The 13,833-nt window shown below is 37.4% G+C and overlaps 1 long non-coding RNA gene across 1 annotated transcript; it reads right to left on the bottom strand.

The window, feature by feature from the left end:
• Positions 1 to 9,508: 9,508 nt before the first annotated feature.
• On the bottom strand, positions 9,509 to 11,862 carry LOC133295165 (uncharacterized). The gene is made up of 3 exons (XR_009749298.1): positions 11,666 to 11,862; positions 10,380 to 10,575; positions 9,509 to 10,144 (listed from the first exon to the last, which is right to left on the bottom strand). It is a non-coding gene; the product is annotated as an uncharacterized LOC133295165 (long non-coding RNA).
• Between the last annotated feature and the right edge of the window lie 1,971 nt (positions 11,863 to 13,833).

Genomic DNA, 13,833 nt, shown 5'->3' on the forward strand with positions numbered 1-13,833 from the left:
CTGGGATATTACAACCATGCCACCATTATCACCACAACGCCACTACCATCGCCACACCATATGAAAAGGAAAGTGATGATCCAGAACATTTTTATACTTAATAGGAATAATTTTTTATTCTATTATTTGTTGTGTTAACAAACACAATTCTCATTCTCAGAATAAAAATAGAACATGTTATCAAACACATTTTTTTTTCTCAAAAACTATTCCAAAATACAAAAATAAAAAAGAATTATTTCTTTTCATAAACAATGTCAGGAAACAAAATGGTTATAATACACACCTTAAACAAAATCCTATTAAAAGATACTTCCTTGCTTTTAGTTAATGAATGACTGTAACTCCTGGTCAATATGTTGTTCTCCCTCAATCTAGTCTTCACACTGTCAAAGTCAAAGCTTTTAATGATCCCTCTAATATATTTTTTCTTACTAGCATCCTGCAACATGTTTTGCTCATCAAATGTTAACAATGGTAACAGGGCATTTGTAGATTGCTTATTTGTCTTTTGCAAGGTAGTGCCAACGGGAGACTTGAAGGAAGACCTCACTTTGTCAGCTTAATTATCAATATCATAGGATATAATACGATTCACAAATGCAACAATATATATCGTGGGATGTATCAAAAAAGAGCTTGTATCAGACAATACGATATTGTATCATACGATACGATACACATTATATATCATATGATACGAAAATTAAATCAAAATTTTTAATTTTTAATATAAAAAATAATTAAAGGAAATAAAGGAAAAATAATTTTTTCATTTGTGATTTAAAGTTTAAACTCAAAAATCAATCTAAAAAATTTGTATTAATAAAGGAAATAATTAAATAAATATTTTGATATATATTTTTAAATTACTTTTTATTATACTTTTGTATCTTACAATTTAATATGATTCACGATAAAAATCAGTCAAACGATACATAATATGTATTGCAATTCAACAACCTTCGTCAGCATAACGGCCAGCGCCCTTAATTTTGATGGCCAAGCGATGAAGCCATAAGAGAAGTTCAAGAATATAATTTTCTACTTTGTCTTTATCTGCATGGTGGAATGTCTCGATCTGCAAGACCCCAGACTGGAAAGTCTTCCAATTCAGATCAAAGCTTCAAGAACCAAGAAAGTATATAAAATCGGAAATGATTGAAAGCACTTATTAGTTTAGAGAAAAGATACTGTGAAAATAAAACTAAATATTCATCTTCATTCAAAGTCAGGAAAAAGGTGTACAAGGGAGCTCACTACTTATAACAAGAAATATAACAGAATGCTAAAAGAGTGCTAACACACGTGTGGGCCAGCCTGGCACCTAAAGGCACCCAATTAGTTACAACAACAAAAGAAAATAGAAAAATAGCTATAAAGGAAAATACAATATTAATAGCCCCCCTCAAGATGGAGAGTATATGTTTAAAACTCTCATCTTGGACAACAAAACATAAAATTTAGAAGGAAGAAGAGGCTTAGTAAATAGGTCAGCAAGTTGCTTGGAAGAAGGAACTGGGAAAGTCTTCAAATGGCCCTTAAGAATGTGCTCCCGAACAAGGTGACAATCAATCTCAATGTGCTTTGTGCGTTCACGAAAAATAGGATTGGCAGCAATATGAAGAGCAGAGAGATTGTCACAAAAAAGATGTGCTGGTCCAGGATGAAGTATATGAAGATCCTGAAGTAGAGAGAACAGCCACAGTAACTCCCAGGTGACATGTGCCATTGAACAATATCCTGCTTCCGTAGATGAGCGGGACACAGTTGTTTGCTTCTTAGATTACCAAGAAATGAGGGAATCACCAATGAAAACACAGTAACCGGAAATGGAACGACGGCTATCTGGGCAAGAAGCCCAATCAGAGTCACAAAAAGCATTCAACTGTATAGAAGAAGTAGAAGAAAAGAAAAGTCCCTGTCCAACAGTATGCTTAATGTATCCAAGTAACCGGTGAGCAGCTTGAGGATGAGGTACACGTGGAGATGCCATGAACTGACTAAGGTGGTTGACGGCATATGAGAGGTCATGTCTTGTAATTGTGAGGTAAATCAATCTTCCAATCAGTCTTCTATATATGGAAGGATCCGAGAGAGGCTCACCAGTATTAAGAGAAAGTTTGAGACCAGCATCCATTGGAGTAGTTTGTGGCTTGCAACCCATCTGACCAGAATCTTTTAGGATTTGCAAGGCATAATGGTGTTGGCAAACAGAAATGCCTTTTGCATTGCAAGCTACTTCAAGACCCAAGAGGATTTCAAGCAACCCAGATTTTTTAATTTGAACTTGCTGTTTTGAAAGTCAGTAACCTGTTGCACCTCATTGGAATTGTTAAAAGCAACTATTATGTCATCAACATAGACTAAAATAGCAGTAACGGAAGTGTTTGTAGAATGAACAAACAAAGAATGATCAGATTGAGACTGAATAAAACCAAGGTGCAGTAAGATAGAAGAAAATTTTGCAAACCATTGTCTGAAAGCCTGGTGAAGACCATATAAAGATTTATGAAGGCGGAAAACAACATTAAAAGGCATAGAAGAAAGCTTGGAAGAGTAACCAGGAGGGACGGTCATGTAAACCTCCTCAAGCAATTCCCCATGGAGGAATGCATTATTAACATCAAGCTGAACAAGAGTCCAATTGTTTATTGCAGCAAGAGCAAGAATAACCCTCACAGTTATCAATTTGGTAACTGGAGAGAAGGTATCCATAAAATCACATCTTCCTGTTGGGTAAAGCCCTTAGCTACCAATCGGGCTTTATACCTTTCTAAAGAACCATCCGAATTATACTTCACTTTGTAAACCCAGCGGCAACCAACGACATTCATGCCAGGGGGAGAGAAACAACTGTCCAGGTGTTATTGTGTTCAAGGGCTGACAATTCAGAATCCATAGCAAGCTGCCATTCTGGTAACTGGGAAGCCTCAGAATAAGAAGTAGGCTCAAAATGACCAGAAACGGAGTTAACAAATGCTACATGGGAAGAAGACAACCGATGGTATGAAATAGAACCAGAAATGGGATGGCTGGTAGAACAAATGTAGTCATTAAGGTGAGTGGGGGCAGTGCGGATGCGTTTAGGCCGCAATGGGGCAGGGGAGGAAGAAGCATTATTGTTAGAGGATTCAATATAGGGATGATGTAAATGGAGAAAATTATCAGGTGAAGAAGACAAAGGGGAATTCATTTTAAAAGGGAAAATGTTCTCAAAAAAGGTAACATCACGAGAGATAAAAATAGTATTGGGCTGAAGGTCAAGGAGTTTATATCCTTTGTATCCAGGTGGGTAGCCAAGAAACACAGCTGGTAAGGCACGTGGGGAGAACTTATGTCTATGTTTAGGAAGTGTAGAGCTATAGCAAAGGCAGCCAAATACTCGCAGGTGAGTGTAAGAAGGTTTTTTATGGCAAAAGAGTTCAAATGGAGTTTTGGAAGCAAGGGAGATGGTGTTCTGTTGATGAGGTATGCAGTAGTAAGAACACAATCTTGCCAATATGGCAGGGGAATATTGGATTGGAAATGTAAGGAGCGAGCAACATTAAGCAGATGCTGGTGCTTTCGCTCAACCACAGAGTTCTGTTGTGGACGATCCACACAAGAGTGGAAAATTTGAATGCCTTTCGAAGAATAAAAAGAAGGCAAAAGAAGCTCAGGAGCATTATCACACCTGATGGACTTAATGGAAAACCCATACTGAATGTGGATAAGATTGTAGAAGGAAGGAAAAATAGAAGAAAATTCAGATTTTCTTCGAAGAAAATAAATCCAGGTAAACCTAGTTGAATCATCAATTAAGGTTAGAAAATACCTAGAGCCTTCAACAGAGTGAGTGTTGAAGGGACCCCAAATATCACAATGCACAAGCATAAATGGAGAGGCAAAGATTTTGGGGTCTAATAAAAAGGGTAGACGCTTCTGTTTAGCAAGGGGACACACAGCACAATGATGCGAAACAGGCAAATTATCAGAAGAACCCAATGTATTTTTCATAGAATTTAAAATCGAAACAGATAAGTGACCCATTCTGGAATGCCATAAAACAGGATCCTTTACAGAAAATGAAGAACACAGGGGAGGGGGAATATTAAAAATAGAAGAACACTGGGGAGGGGGAACATCAGTTGGGGGAAAAAGAGAGTTGCAGTCGAGAATATAGAGATCACCACATCTCTTAGCTATCCCAATCAGCTTGGCCGTAACACGGTCCTGAAGCAAACAAGAAGAAGCACAAAAGTTAGCCATGATAGAAGAATCACGGGTTAAAGAAGGAATAGAGAGAAGATTAAACAAAAAAGAGGGAACACAGAGAACATTCAAAAGAGAAAGAGAATCAGTTAGGGAAATGTTCCCAATAGCGGAGACAACGTCAGAAGAACCGTTTTGAAAAGTGAGCACAGAGTGTGACGGAGAAAAGGAAACAAAAAGGTCAGTGGTGACACAAACATGGTGGGTAGCACCAGTGTCTAAGACCCAGAAAGAAGAAGGGAAAGAAATGGAAGACTTACCACTGAAACTCGCGACCGAAGGAGCAACGGAAGACTCGACGACGTATGAAGGAGCAGAACTCTGTTGGATGAGGGAGAGCATCTGATTATACTGGGTAAGGGTGAAGGCCAGAGGGATGTCGGTTGCTGAGGGATTAGGGTTAATAGTCACATTAGATTTGGGAAAGGATTTGGGTTGGGAGGGATGGTGTGCGGCTGAGTGGACAAAATGGGCTTGAGGGGAATGGGCCAAATGAGGGTTATTGGGCTTTGGGTTCCTGGGCTTGTAGCCAGGTGGGAACCCATGAAGCTTAAAGCACTTCTCTCTTGTGTGGCCAGAGAGATTACAGTAGGTGCAGATGGGCCGTTGACGCCGCTGAGTCGTGTCAGCCATGGACGCCGGAGCTTGATCGGCGTTGGTGACAGAGCCCATAAAAGGGGTTTCTGGAGCAGCAATAGCAGGTAAAGAAACAGAGATCTGGCGTTGATGTTCTTCCTGAATCACCATGGAAACACCTTTGCAAGAGAGGGCAAAGGATCGATCAACAGGATCTGAGCGCGGGCAGCAGAGAAGGAGTCATTGAGCCCAATCAAAAATTGAATGACATGATCTTGATCCCTACGATTGTTCATATCGCGAAGAGCACCACATGAACAGTGAGGGAGAGGAAGATACTCTTGAAGCTCATCCCAGAAAACCTTCAGTTTGCCATAGTAGCTATTGATATCAAGAGAACCTTGACGCAGAGAAGCAATTTGTTGTTTGAGCTGAAAAATTCGAGGACCATTGGCCTGAGTGTATCGAGTTTTCAGGTCAGCCCACACTTCAAAGGCATTGGAAAAATATAGAAGGCTGTCGGAGATATCCTTTGAAACGAAATTTAATATCCAAGAAATAACCATGGAATTACAACGATTCCAACAAGAAAAAAGAAGATCTGAAGGGGGAGGTCGAGGTAGAGAACCATCAACGAAAATAAGCTTGTTCTTGGCTATAAGAGCCAGAAGCATGGCGCGATTCCAGGAATTATAATTGGAACCAGAAAGAGGTGTGGCTACAAGAATCAAACCAGGATGGTCACCTCCCTGTAAGAAATAAGGACTGGAAGAGTCTTCCATGGAGGAAGAACTTCCAGAGGAAGAATCCATAGGAGGGGGACGTGCAGCGTTGTTGTTGCCACGAGCCATGGAAAAAGGCAAGGGCTAAACAAATACATCTGATACCATATTAGTTTAGAGAAAAGATATGTGAAAATAAAACTGAATATTCATCTTCATTCAAAGTCAGGAAAAAGGTGTACAAGGGAGCTCACTACTTATAACAAGAAATATAACAGAATGCTAAAAGAGTGCTAACACACGCGTGGGCCAGCCTGGTACCTAAAGGCACCCAATTAGTTACAACAGCAAAAGAAAATAGAAAAATAGCTATAAAGGAAAATACAATATTAATAGCACTAAAGATAGAGTGTGGGAAAACATACAAGTTTCTAATTCAAAATAGAGTAGTAGAGACTTGCTACTTACCTAGCGTTTGCCCACTCCCCTACCCAACCAAAACCATGATGTGCTCTGAAACAATTTTAAAACAATCAAAAGAAAAAGCCAAAAGGACTAGAGTTAGCTTATATATAAAGTAAATAAACTGACGATTAAAGAAAGCTTTTCACTCGGGTAGCAAGGAGCTAGTTGCCAAAAAGCTAGACATCTTACTTGGATGTGTTTTTGGCAATCGGGACCAACCAATGTACTGTTTTCTCCATCTCATCTTTGATATCTGCTACAGTTAGCTGCAAGAATCAGTCAGCAACCATGAGGAAAGAGCAAAAAAAAAAAAACAAAATGTAATTTAGGTGATTTTCTTCTTTGGTTGGAAGTGGAAAACTGAAAGCACAATAAAATTTATTTTTCAAAATTTGTTAAGCATTTTCCTCAGCATTTTAATTAGGTATGGTATTTGCATGTTAACCATGTAGGAATTTACGAACGCAAGTCTTATGGGTGAAGGAAGTACTCGTTGATGAAATCAAGGGCATTAATTGAGGACTGATCACTACAGATGACTAATTGATGCTGACGAGGAGGTTAATTGAGGAGTTATTGATTAATAGGAAAAGGAAAATACCCTAACTTAAAAACCACAACTAGCGACTGTAGTTGCATATTGATTAATAGATTAACTATTTTAAAATTGATACATTCTTCCCATCAGTTGTGACTAGAGGCAAAATGTATTAATCTAAAGCCTTTCTATCCCTATTCTAAATTTTCCGGAACTTTTTTTTTAAGCAAAAATAATAGAAAAGTATTAGCAGATAATCATACCTCTTCTTCAACATGAAAAGAAGGTAATTTGGAACGCAGAGATGATTTTATATTAGGAGGCAAGCTTTGATATAATGCATCCCTTGTATTTGCAGGCATAGAACTGGATCTGGCTACCTGACAACATCCCTTGTTCCGCTCCTTATTTATGCCTTTTCGCACCGGCGATCACTCCCTGCCCTCATCAGCGCCCGGGATGTTATATGCCCATAACGGAAGATCTCCATAGTTAAGCGTGCTTGACTTGCAGTAATTCTGAGATGGGTGACCTCTTGGAAAGTTCTCCCGAAAAGTGTGCGAGTGAGGACAAAACACGCTGAAAAGTCTCTTATTAGTGTGTAGGGATAGTCATTGATGTTTGAAGTGGCCAAGCGTTACAAGAGGTATAAGAGCAGGCCTCTCTTCCAGTACGGTGTGGTTCGAGGACGAACCAGGCAGAAACTCGTGGGCATGTGACATCTCGGGCGCTGACGAGGGCGGGGAATGATCGCCAGTGTGCAAGGGCACAGACAAGGAGCGGCTCCTGGCAGGCTTCCAGCGGTGGGGGTACATGAATGAATCGAATACACACCTGAAAGAGAGGGATTCCAAGGACTATGCAAGTATTGTACTCCACAGTTTGGGATAAATTATAAGAATTAATTGATACTACCTAGACTAATAAGATGCATTTATTTTTTGGTAGCTCATAACTGAAGAACCCAATAGTTAAGAGTGCTTGACTTGCAGTAATTCTGGGATGGTGACCTCTTGGGAAGTTTTCTCGGGAAGTGTGCGACTGAGGACAAAGCACGCTGAAAAGTCTCATGTTAGTGTGGGGATAGTCATTGATGCTTGGAGCGGTCAGGCGTTACATTTGGCCTTAAAAGGCTAAACCTGTGTTTAAATAGCAGTCTGGCCTGGCTTGTTACCTGTTATGAGTATAATTATCGGCATGTGGCCTGACTTATTTACAAAAAAATAAAAGTCTGGCTTAGCCTGTTAGGCTTTAAAAAATAAAATAAAATAAAATTATCCACTGATAATTCTGCAAAGATTCATAGATTCAATGTATATCCAAACAGGAGAATATAGACCAAAATCATTCAAAAGGTTTGCTTAACCAATAAACTAAAGTATTATAAAATTCTGCATATCCAAAAGAACAAAAGACTACAAATTCTGCATAAACATACTCATATCAACAATTTAATATATTGTGATGTTGCCTCCTCCTACATAAAAACAAAAAAACAAAAAACAAGTCAGATTTTTTTGGACATTCAATTATAATATCATAATATATAAAATTTTAAATTAAGTGAATTAATACCTTTTGTTTTTTCTTTATGCCATACTTATTACGTAACCAATATACACCGCAAATTAATGCTTGAACTGTATTTTCAGCCAAACTTGCTCGATAAGCATCAATGACTCTTCCTCCAGCACTAAATGTCGATTCAGATACGACTGTAGAGACTAGTACAGCTAATATATCCTTTACCATTTTTGATAAAGTCATATACTTCATGTTATTGCTCTTCCACCATTCCAATGCATCAAATTAAAGATGAGAATTATCCTCACTTATATAAACATTATCTTCAAGATAACACTTCAACTCTGACTTAACTGAATGAGTAGATTTCCTTGCACGTATCATGCTCATGAGTTGAGCAAACCCAGATTCAAAATCTTGTGAAACTTCAATTGAGGGAGAAAAAGATGAAGATCCTCACCCTAGTTTTGACATCTATATTAGAGAAAGGTTCTTGCAAATAATCATTGCAAATGCCTTCTAAAACTTGACACACATTTTCTATGTTAACTTTGGCATCAAATTCGGATTTGTAAATAAGTGAGAAACAAAGGCTCACCGTTTCTAATTTACATCTTGGGTCCAAAACACTAGCAATGTCCATCAATAAATTGCATTCCCCTCAATATTTATCAAATTTCTCTTTCATAAACCTTGTCATTCCTATCATGAAATCAGAACTATCTTCAGCTGTTTTATCAATCACTACTTTGACCATATAAATGTTGCGACTCAGCAAGTGCACCGATCATTAAGTAATAAAGTTGTACCGGAGTACAAGATCGTTCCCATGAGGATCGAATTTCAAACACTAGTTCGCTATTCGCAGTTTAGTTGGACAATCAAAGTTGAGATGAAGAGAATTGAAATTAAAAACAATTAATAACATGCAAATTAAAATTCAGAATTAAAAAGTAATTGAAAAGTTGATTGATTTAAAGATTAAAAACAAGTGTAGTTAGGATTTCGACTTCCCCCAATATCCTCGTTATGCTATAAATTAAATGGTCAAGAATCCGTTCTTAAAATATTGTCAATCAATTCTTTCTAAGTTAATTAAGGCTCAATTCCTTGTTACTCTAAATCTATGTGATCTTGAAAGAACTCTTGTTCCCCGATTATTCCCTAAGAAAACATGCATTAAGATCAAGAATTTAAAGATTGCACAATTACCCTATGTCTATCCCTAGATCACAAGGATTGTGATAAATTTATCAAGTCAGAGTTCATGCACCAACATCCCTATTATCATACAATTCCCCTAAATTAATCTATACGGAGCAAACTCATAGAAAGCATTAAAGACAGATAAATTTATTCAATTATAAAAAGAAAAGAATTCAAAGACAATTTAATTCATAAACATAAATATTCAATTGGGTTTCATATACCCCTAACTACATAAAGCTTTAGCCTAGCATACTGAATTCAAAAGCAATAATAAAGAAAAGAGAACCCCAAGCCTCCATTGGTGTGATGTCGACTTGATTCCTAGGTGCTCCAACGCTCCGTAACAGGATTTCTCCTTCAGGTCTCTGTGTAATTCTGTGAATTGGTGTCTTTCATTGACCCTCAACTTCCTTATTTATAACCATTGAAGCCATATCTTTTAATTCTCCATCCAATCTCTCTATAAATCTTATCAATTCTCAAATCAAATCTTGATTTGTTTCCTTTTTCTCTAAGATTATGAAGATTGGGCTGATTGGGCTCGTGTTGGGCGCTCAAGCGCGCTACAGGGCACTTGAGCGTGCTCCTACGCGTTAAATTCTCATTCTTTCCTGCCCTTTAGCGCTCGAACGGCCAGTTGGGCGCTTGAGCGTGCTGTTGGGCGCTTGAGTGCCCTAAATTGCTCAATTTAGCTTCTTTTCATGTCTGGACGCGCTCGAGCGTCCATTCTGTGAGATTGAGCGTGATCTTCTGGCCCTTGACTTGTACTATTTTGGCTTCCTTTGGTTCATATTGAGCTGCAACTCCTTGTTGTGATTTCTTCATCACTTCTTAGCATCAAATCCTTTGGATTTACCTTCAAAATGAGTAAGATATCAACACATTAGCTCAATTTCCTAACTTATGGTTTATATGTTGTAAAACCTTGAATTCCATGCACTCTACTATATATTTCTCATATAATTTAGCCTAAAAACATGATAAACCAAATGTTATCAATAAACTTCCGGAAGATATAAGTTTGTTGTAGGATAATCATTACCTGATATGATATTAGTAGCATAAGAGAAAACTTTTAATAAATGACATACCTTATCAACCTTTTCCCACTCTTTAGTAGACGGCAAGCAATTTTACAATGGTTGCATACTGTTGTAAGCCCAACATTGGGGATGTCCACTTCATGAAAGTCATCCCACACCTTTGATGTTTTTCGCCTCTTATTTGTGGTACTTGCATCTGCATCTTGTGTTAGTGGTTCTTGTCCTTAAACATCAACATTATTCCCTTCATGTGAATTAGAGGCCATTTACTTAGTTTGATAAAGAAACAACACAAATAAATCAAAATCAATGAGTGGAAAGTCCAACAAAGATGAAGACTATAGACTTGAATGCTCGCTTTAGCATAGCAAGACACTGCAATTAAAATTTATATGTACAATAGTGACAAGATAATGAGCCAAAAAAAGAATAACAAATTAGGATACATCCAAAATTTATAAAATCCAAAATTATTTCTATTCAATCATTGTTACATTTAATGTTGGATCCTTGTTTTGTGCTTTCCCTATACCCAACTAATATGTTTATTGGTTACATGCTTTGGACTTGTCCCTCTATAGCAATAATGATTAAATTATAAGCTTTCATAGACTTCAGTGTATTTTCCTTTTAACTATATTGAGATTAAACTATATATATATATATATATATATCGATGCCAAGTTGCCAACAAGCCTATCTCCACGCCGCTTCAGAGCAATCGAGAGACACAGCTCTCCACAAGCATAGAGATGCTAAAAGCAAACACAGTTAGAAAGTTGTAAATAAATTGCCCAGGGAGATCAAAACCATTCTTTAATGTTAAAGGCAAACTTCCTAACAGACTATAATATAATTCAAGAATCAACATACTTCCTCATTTCTATATTTATTTGGACATAGAGACATACTCATAGAAAGGAAGGAAGAAACAAACAAAGAGATTACTAGTCTATATTTTGTTTTCCATCGTTAGGCAGCATAGAAGATAACATGTTCCTTTTTAATTATGCCAGTACAAAGATTAAAAACATGTGCTCTCATCTGTTATTTATTTATTTAAACTTCTAAAATTTTGAATCAATGGAAAACAAGAAGAATCCCCTAAAGAAAAACAATAAATATAAGGTGAAAATGGAAGCAACTTAGCAAAGGATGACAACAAACAGTGGCAGCAAGTGATCACAATCATAAAATTCATTCGAGATCTTTCACAGCAGAGATTAGTGGGGATACGATGGCAGCAAGAGCAGTGGCCGATAAGATTGAACCAATAGGTTGGGTAAAAGGAAAAACCCAAAATAAATATGGTTAGGGTTTCAAAAAATCCAAACCTTAAATGAGATTGACTCCACAACTACAATGATGTCAAACCAGGTGGTGGGTTATGAGTCTTGTGACTATACTAGCTCTATGGACAGCTCAAAGTGCCTCGAATAAGGAAGGGTCGAAATAGAGAGAAATATGTTGGGTCTGCGTTTGTTGGGCTAGGGACGTTGAGAAATATGTTGAGGAGAAAGAGAACAGAGAGGGACTTTTGAATAACTAGTATAAAAAAAAAAGTTAACTTAGCAGAGATCATGCATGTGTTGGAGGCACAAACACCGATAAAGATTGTTTATCATCCACCATTCTCGAAGCCACCAGACAAATGTGTTTCACAAAACATGTTTTTTTATGCAAAGTCAAATTTGAGGGGGAGTGTTAGAAATCAAATTCAACTTTGTTTTTTAACTTGCTATTGTTAGTCTAGAAAAATGAAGAAGCTATAAGAGGCTGCTATCTACCATCTACTACAAGAACCGATACCTTTCTTTATGGATTACCGACAAATAAAAAAAAATGAAAAGAAGACAATTTGGAAAAGTCGGTTGATGAAAGTTGTAGCAAAGTAAAGAGAAGTCTAAGTAGCAAAAGTTTAGAATATTATAGGGCCAGCCTTTCATATGGAGCCTGAAGCCTTTTAACTAATTGGACTTTTATATGAGTACAGGTATGAGCCCAATAATTGAAAAAGGCAGGCCAGGCCAGGCCGATAGAGGCTAGGCCTCTGGCCTTATTGTAACCCCTAACTATAATTCTAGATAGTTGATATGCGTCTAGCATATGATGCTTTCTAAGCTAAAAGAAGTAAGGAATTAATCATAAATGAGTGAAAATGGTTCATAAATGTCAGAAACATTGATTATTCATTCTCAGTCATTCTCTCACTCAAATTATTCATTTTGATAGCAGGAAGCACCAGAAAAGAAGTAAAAAGTGAGAATAAAAAATGCAGTCTCGCGCGATCCGCCCAGTGAATGGCGCGGATCGCGCCATTTCACTTGTTTCTTACTATTTTGCCGTGCGATCCGTGCGAGTGTGGCGCAATCTGCGCAGGCGATATTTAACTCTCTTAATCTGATGCGAATTGCACTGAATAAGGCCCAATTTGAGGGTAATTTTGGAAGATGGTTTTCCTAAACCTAATAAAAAGATCATAAACGCAGGAAGAGAGGACTTTTTGGCGGAGGAAAAGAAAGATAACAAAGAAGAGAGAGAGAATTCTTGGGAGTTCTTGGAGCGTTTGAAGAATCTCAAGATCAAGATTGAGGATCGTCATCCTATTCTTCATCATTAGGTTCTGAATTTTATTTTCTTTTACATTGAATTCGTCAGACATGAATATGTCTGGCTAGTTTCTATTATTGTGGTAAGGGTCACAACCTTTAATGTGAATCCCTTGTAGTTTGGTTAAATTTATGTTTATTTATTTAAATTGAATTTTTCTTGCCTTGTTCTTCATCTCATAATTCTTTTAGAACCAATCAATCTATTAGGATTTCGAGGGTTAGGGTTTTCAATAGGGATATTTCGATTCTAATTCCTGACAAAGGGTAGGATAACTGTTCATGTATGCGCTAGGGATAGGCTATATGAATCACAAACGTTAAAGGTTCTCTGATTCTAAAGCTTAACTTGAAAAGGGATTTCTAAGTAGGGGTGTTCTTGGCGTCGGATCTGAGTCCAATGGCCTTTATCAGCTTTCCACTTTTGTTCCAGTGTGCTCTGTTGTGGATTCTCCGCTTACTATCCACGCTTAGTTGGGTCATCCAAATCTTGCTAAGCTCCAAAAGATGGTCCCACGTTTCTCAAATTTATCTAGTTTGTCTTGTGAATCGTGTCAGTTAGGGAAACACACTCGTAGTTCGTTTCCCGATCGTGTCAGTCGTCAGTCTTCGTCTCCTTTTGCTTTAGTTCATTCAGATATTTGGAGTCCTAGTCGTACCGTTTCCACTATGGGGTACAGATATTTTGTAACTTTCATTGATGATTATTCTCGATGTACTTGGTTATTTTTAATGAAAAATCGGTTTGAATTGTTTTCTATTTTTAACAAGTTCTTTAATGAAATCCTTACTCAATTTGGTGTTTCGATTCGCATTTTTCGAAGTGATAATGCTCGTGAATATTTGTCTCATCAATTTCAAACCTTCTTTGAATCTCACGGCATCCTTCACCA

Source organism: Gastrolobium bilobum, unplaced genomic scaffold, assembly GCF_033153095.1.
Source record: "Gastrolobium bilobum isolate Gb01-03AN ecotype WA unplaced genomic scaffold, APGP_CSIRO_Gbil_v1 utg27381, whole genome shotgun sequence".
NCBI classification, from domain to species: domain Eukaryota; kingdom Viridiplantae; phylum Streptophyta; class Magnoliopsida; order Fabales; family Fabaceae; genus Gastrolobium; species Gastrolobium bilobum.